The sequence below is a fragment of the Suricata suricatta genome, chromosome 16 (genome assembly GCF_006229205.1).
Source record: "Suricata suricatta isolate VVHF042 chromosome 16, meerkat_22Aug2017_6uvM2_HiC, whole genome shotgun sequence".
NCBI lineage: Eukaryota > Metazoa > Chordata > Mammalia > Carnivora > Herpestidae > Suricata > Suricata suricatta.
In genome coordinates this window covers 31,087,069-31,093,538 of record NC_043715.1, presented here as the reverse complement: position 1 = coordinate 31,093,538, position 6,470 = coordinate 31,087,069, and positions in this window count along the sequence as shown.

The following is a 6,470-nucleotide window of genomic DNA, read 5'->3' as shown; positions in this document are numbered from 1 at the left end:
ATCTACTCAAAGTCATGCCTACTGCACCTCTAAACATTTCATTAAATCCAATGATACAGCAAACACTCCCAAAATAAACTTAGATTGTATTGCAGTTTCACTTAATAGTATATAAAATGCTGTGTTGTGACAGATATCAACTATCCATTAGATACTGAATCAATTTTTCTTAAGCACTATTAACTGCTTGCTTTTCTTGAAGCTAGATCATTCTGAAAGTTTCCTGTTAGGCCTATGAGGGCTAGTATCTAAAATCTACAAGGAACTCACCAAACTTCACACCCACAAAACAAATAACCCAATGAAGAAATGGGCAGTAGACATGAACAGACACTTCTCCAAAGTGGACATCCAGAGGGCCTACAGGCACATGAAACAATGCTCAACATCACTCATCATCAGGGAAACACAAATCAAAACCACATTGAGATACCACCTCACACCAGTCAGAGTGGCTAAAATGAACAAATCAAGAGACTATAGACGCTGGTGAGGGTGTGGAGAGACGGGCACCCTCCTACACTGTTGGTGGGAATGTAAACTGGTGCAGCCGCTCTGGAAAACAGTGTGGAGGTTCCTCAAAAAACTATCCATAGAACTCCCTTATGACCCATCTGTCTTCGTAATGCATCTCCATATCTGCCTTTTCACTCCTGGCCCCCATTTCCCTTCCTGTGAATCACTTTAGCCAAGTTAATGCAGCCTTATTCTCCAAGGCAATGACCTCTCAAGTTAGTCTTTCCATGATCAAGCTTCTGCTATAGATCTTCTTTCTTGGCCAACCTCACACATTCTTCTCGTGTTTCTTCTACCGCCCGCTGGTATTGATGGACCCGAACAGATCATGGGGACCTACCAACCTGTGCCATATTCATGATCAACGTATCTAAGGAGCCTGAAATTCAATTCATCTTATCTAAGGCAGTTGTTATATTTTTTGTTCCTCCTGAATCATGAAGAGCAGAATGAGATAATCCTACCCACCTAGCACGAGAAAAAGACTCAGCATGCACAATGGGGTATATATGAGCTATGGTTATAAGATTCCTAAGCATCATGAGGATAGCTTCTATTTTAAAGTGACTATAATAAGGTGAAAAATTAGTCATATAGTCAAAATTAGCCCCTAAGTAAATCCCCTTAAATTCCACAGAAAGTACAGAACACGTTGTTTTATATACAGGCTCTCAACAATTCCATCACATTGAGTTTTCTGTGTTCTGCGTTGGAAAAGATCATCATGTCTTCAACTGAACCCCAGATGAAGAGGTTGGCTTCATTGATGAGGGTCGTTCTACTGAACAAACTTATTTAGTTTATGCCTAGCATATTTGCGAGAGCTTATAGAAGTAAAATGGGTGTCTGATGTGGTTTTACTGTTTATGTTTTTTAATTGTATCAGTAAGACAAAGACAACAAAGAAAGAGGAAAAATCATATGAAAATTCAGACAGTCTAGTAACAGTATAGCTCAGGGACTGGCAAACTTATTCTGTAAAGGCCCAGATAGTAAATACTTAGTAGGCCATATTGCTTCTCAGCTCTGCCTTGTATCATGATAGCACACAGTGATACATAAATGGCCATAGCAACATCTCAATAAAACCTTTGTTACAAAAACAGGTGTCCAGTTAAACCTTGATGACAGGTCATGGCTCGCCAACCTCTGGGGTGGCTGAGCTATTGCTTGTCTAGTCTATCTTGTGTTGAAACTCTACAATCATCCAATTGTGCATCCATCGGTCAATCCATCCATCCATCCATCCACCCAGCCAGCTAGCGACTTACTGATTCAATGTGTGCTATCGAGGGTCTCATAGTGTAAACAAAGCACGGACATCTACAGAGATGGAACACCATTGCTCTTCTTTTATGCTGAGGCAGGAGGTAATTGTGTCTGTTCCTACAGCTCTGACTGTTGCTGAGATAAGTGAAGCTGAGGCAAGTCCCCAAAGTCAGGATATCCTCTCTTTCACATTTAATTGCCTCCTACACCTACCTTCATTCCTAGCTGCCTCTTTTACTTCTTAATTCCTCCTTGAGCTGCAAGGAAGAAAAACAAATAAGCAAATCTTAAAACTGGGGTTGCAACTAATAGACCCTCAGCCCAGGCATGAGGTGTGGCGTGGTGAGATCAGCAGGCCCGGGAGCCATGGCCCTGCACCCCCTTGGCAACCTCTACAGCTCCTCTTGCCTTCCAGAAGGTTCCCTTTCCTGCCTCTTACTGCGTTCTGACCCATTGTTTGTAAGACCTCTTGTTGATCCCAAGCCTTCTCAGTGCTGTCACTGGTACCCATTGGGAAACTGTAAAGAACCTCCATCACCACCCCCAGGGTGCTGCCCTCAATCACTCCATCCAGAAGAGCTTCCAAAGTCAACCGCAAGCCTGCAGAGACTGGACAAATGGCGAACACCAGAGCCCAATGTTGTACCAAGGCCATGGCCTTGCCCTGAAGGATGTGGAATAAATCAGAGGGATGCTTGTGGATTTTCTGGGTTAATTTTTGATGTGGTAGAGACACACTGACAGATATGCATGATTGATCCTTCAGCATGAAGATGACAGGTTGTTTTGTAAGATCGGGGAGTTAAGGGTCACTGTGGGAAGGCGCTTGAGTTTGCCCGAGTCATAGGTTGGCTCTAGCCACGAAGCGGCCTCTCTCCAGTTGCTGGCTAAGCCTTCTGATGTACGCACAGAGCTCCGAAGTCTCTTTGGTTTGAACAGGTGTTGAAAGCTGGGAAAAGCCAAAATATTTTGTTCTTTCTGGGTCACGAACTGTTTGCTGTTGGAAACATCTGTATGGACGGGTGTACAGGCTAAACATAACAGAAGCTCAGAGAATGATGATAGCAGTGTTTGGTAGGGAGCCCCCTGAGGACCCCAATAAAGTCGATCTCTTAAGCCCAAGCCCCTTGCTTCAGGCCACAGTGGCAGGCAATGAATTATCCATGTTCGTTAAAAGGGCAAGGTCGCCTCATAACAACATTGCCCATATGCTGCAGCTAAATCAAGCCTGTCCCCAAATATCATTTGGGGAAGATGTGTGTGTGCATGCGTGCGTGCGTGTGTGTGTGTGTGTGTGTGTGAGAGAGAGAGAGAGAGAGAAAGAGAGTGTGTGTGTGTGTGTGTGTGTGTGTGTGTGTGTGTGTGTGTTTGGAGCGAGGTGATGATGTAGGCCAGCTTTCAAAAGCAAAAATCACCATAATTAGAGGAAATGCTACAAGTTCATTTCCTCAAAAATGAGCAAGTGAGAGAGAAGGAGTTTAAAGACTAGATGTTTAGACAGGCCCACAAGCCCCCTTGTGACCTTGCTCTGATATTTAACAAAACATTAATCTTCTTGCCAGCAATTATAAAGGATACAGTGATGTCGCCGGCTCTCGGAGAGTGAGTAATAGTAATTCCATTGTTCCCCTTTATTTATGCCTTGGCTGTACCAGGCAGATGAGGTAAGTTGGGGCTTTCATATGTTATTATTCTGCACTGGCAATACATAAAGGATGCTTACACAAATATCTGTTTCCCAGGCACTGTTTCACACCTCCTTACAACTTGCGATCAAAGCGTTTCAACATTTTATTATGAAATCAGGAAAATCCTCCTCTCGTTTACATATGAATTATAGCCTTTTTGGAAACCACCAGTGTACCCCAGTGACAGTGGCTTTTGAACCTCAAAAGAGAACAAGGTGTTAGATATTTATTTCTTGAAGGCTGTGACTAGCCAGATAACCTGCTGAATGCCGTTTGCCAGGGGACTGTCCAAGACCTCCAGCAAACACAAAAGCTTGGGGATTGGGGGGGGTGCCCGCTGCGCCATGAAGAGGCCAGTGATTTCTCCTTCTCTTGTCGGGAAACAAAATTTGGTGCGAAAGCCTCCATTTGGGAGCAAAGGAGAAAGAAAAGGTTACACACCTCGTAATTTCAACCTAAACCAAAAAAGCCATCTCTCTGCCTTCCTCAAATAAACCAAAATCCTCATCCAGAGGTTGCGGTTGGGGCTCTGTCGTTCGTAAGTGCTGGCTTCTAAGTTGTCACGCAGACTTTCTGGTCATGTTGGTCGGCAAAGCGGGAGAAGATTTGCATATCAACTGGGGATCTTCCTTTTCAGCTGGCCTCCTCTTCTGGGGACAATTAATAATCTTCTTTGGAATGCGGAGGGTGGGAGGGAAGTTGCCTGACCAGCTAACTTGGTGTCTCCAAGATATATGCGTGCCTGGGTATGTTGATGTTTTTACTGGGGGTGGGGTGAGGGTGGGGTGGGGGCAGGGGTGGGGGAGGGATTGTTTCTTAGGTAGATGGCAAGAAATCAAAGCAATCCTATCTTAGGGAGGGAAATTTTGTTTGGGATGCGCAAAGAGCCGTCTGCAGTTCTGGAGGGTAATTTTGGACTCGACAAAATTCTAGTGCCCTAAGCTAGGTCTGTGCCTTTGATCAGCACCTGTGGGCTGGCTGGCTCTGGGTGACCTTGACCATGTCTTGTTTTACCAAGCATGGGAGATGAGGAGATGCTGCCTAAAGAAGAGAAAGGAAGAAGAGAAGCACTCCTTCTCTGATGCAGTGGAGTCGAGTGAGATTCCGTGTTGAATTCTAAGCCTCCGCTTGTGCCCTGGGGGGGGGGGGGGCGTGGGGTGAGCCGGGCAGAGGCAAAGCAACCAGAGCCCTGAGCAGCCCCACAGAAAACTCATCCTCCTGTTTCTGTAGAGCAGGAAGAGGGGTAGATGAACGAGGGGCTGAGACAAAATTGCCAAATTCTCCCCTGCACAGTGACATGGCAGCAGACTGCCTTCTCCCTAAGTGTCAGGGTAAATGCTTCTGGGTTTGAGCAATTCATACTCGTCCTACCTGGTCTGTGCGTGTCTCTTGCTGGCATTTCTCCTAAGACACTACGAGCGCAATTGGGTTGTGATGTAACATTCTTAGAGTAAAATGTGTGACCTCATCTCAGTGGTGCCCTGAGAGGGACTCCAGTTATGTGTAAACAGCTCACCGAGTGACTTCCAGCTTGCCGCCTTTCCCTTTAAATGTGCAGTGATTTGTCAGAAATAGAGGCAGGGACTTCCAATCCTGCCCCCCTCCCTCTTCCCTATTCTTCGGAGACAATGTGGCTGTTAAGGCTCTGCTTCTTCTGCACCATCTACCCCATCTCTGTGACTCTGGGCCAGCAAGACACCTTCCTGGAGACCTGAGTTTCTCACACACCCCTATTTCCTCTCAGGTCATTGTGATTATTCATCTCCCTTTCTGGTCCTTAGAAGAATGGAAAGTTCTATTTGACGAACTCTGAGCACCTGGTAATGCCTCCCTGAAACACTGTGTTCAGCCTTCTGGAGGGTCGGGAGAGTGGCTTGATGGATTAGTGATGACTGAACAGTGATGGCTGCCACGGTCATAGATGGGAACGCCAACGACCTTGCTGAGTTGTCACGATATCCGAGCTGCTTGGGCTGCCCACCTTTTCCCTTCCTTCCTCCATATGTTACTGTCCTTTTGGGTCAAAGTAGAGGTCCCCTTCTTTCCCAGAGCCTTCAATACCAGTGACCAGCCCCTTCATCGGTGAGCACCCTTTTGGTCCCAGCCGCTACTGGGAACTGGATCATTGTCTGCCTCAAATAACTACCAACCTATGTCTGAGGTGCCTGTCTTCGTTTTCCAGTGAGATGAGTCTCTCTCCAGGATGGGACCTACATTCTTTTCCCTTATGAAAGGGCCTGGCATAGGACACACTGGGGCTGCTCAGTAACCACACAGGAAGCGAGTTACCAAGTTCGTATATAATTTCATAGTTTGAGATGAATAGAGCTGTGAGTGTCTCCTCTATCAGTCCCCACACTGTGTGCTCGGCTCTGTCCATAGAAGTACACAGCTTCCTGTGATACCTCTACCGGCTACATTTAAAAAGCCAGAGACACAACATTCCAGGTACATTGCTCAAGGCCTCACTAAGAAAGGAAGTGAATTAATTGTCCAAATCCACAAGTGAGTATCCTGATACTTAAGGAGAAGACAGTGCATTGCCACATTACTCTGTCTTCTGCTGACTTAAAGAATGAAGTGTCACTTTCCGCTATTTATTCTATTAAAAAGGGAGTCTTCTCCAACTTTCTAACTTCTAATACAAGAGTTTTGTTATATCTTGACTCTTTTTCCCCTCTTTCTTTTTCATAATGTTTCTTTATTTATTTTGAGAGGGACAGCAAGTGAGCAGGGAAGGGGCAGAGAGAGCGGGAGAGAGAAAGAATCCCAAGCAGTCCCTGCACTGCCAACACAGAGCCCAATGCAGGGTTTGAACCCATGAACCATAAGATAAAAACCTGAGCTGAAACCAAGAGTTGGACCCTTAACTGACCAAGACACCCAGGTGCCTCTCTTTTCCCTCTTTCATTTCCCTAAGTTTTGTGAAGATTTGGCAAATCGGTGGTGAGTTCTATCTTGGTCATAATTGGGGTCTTTGACTTGTCCATTATCAAA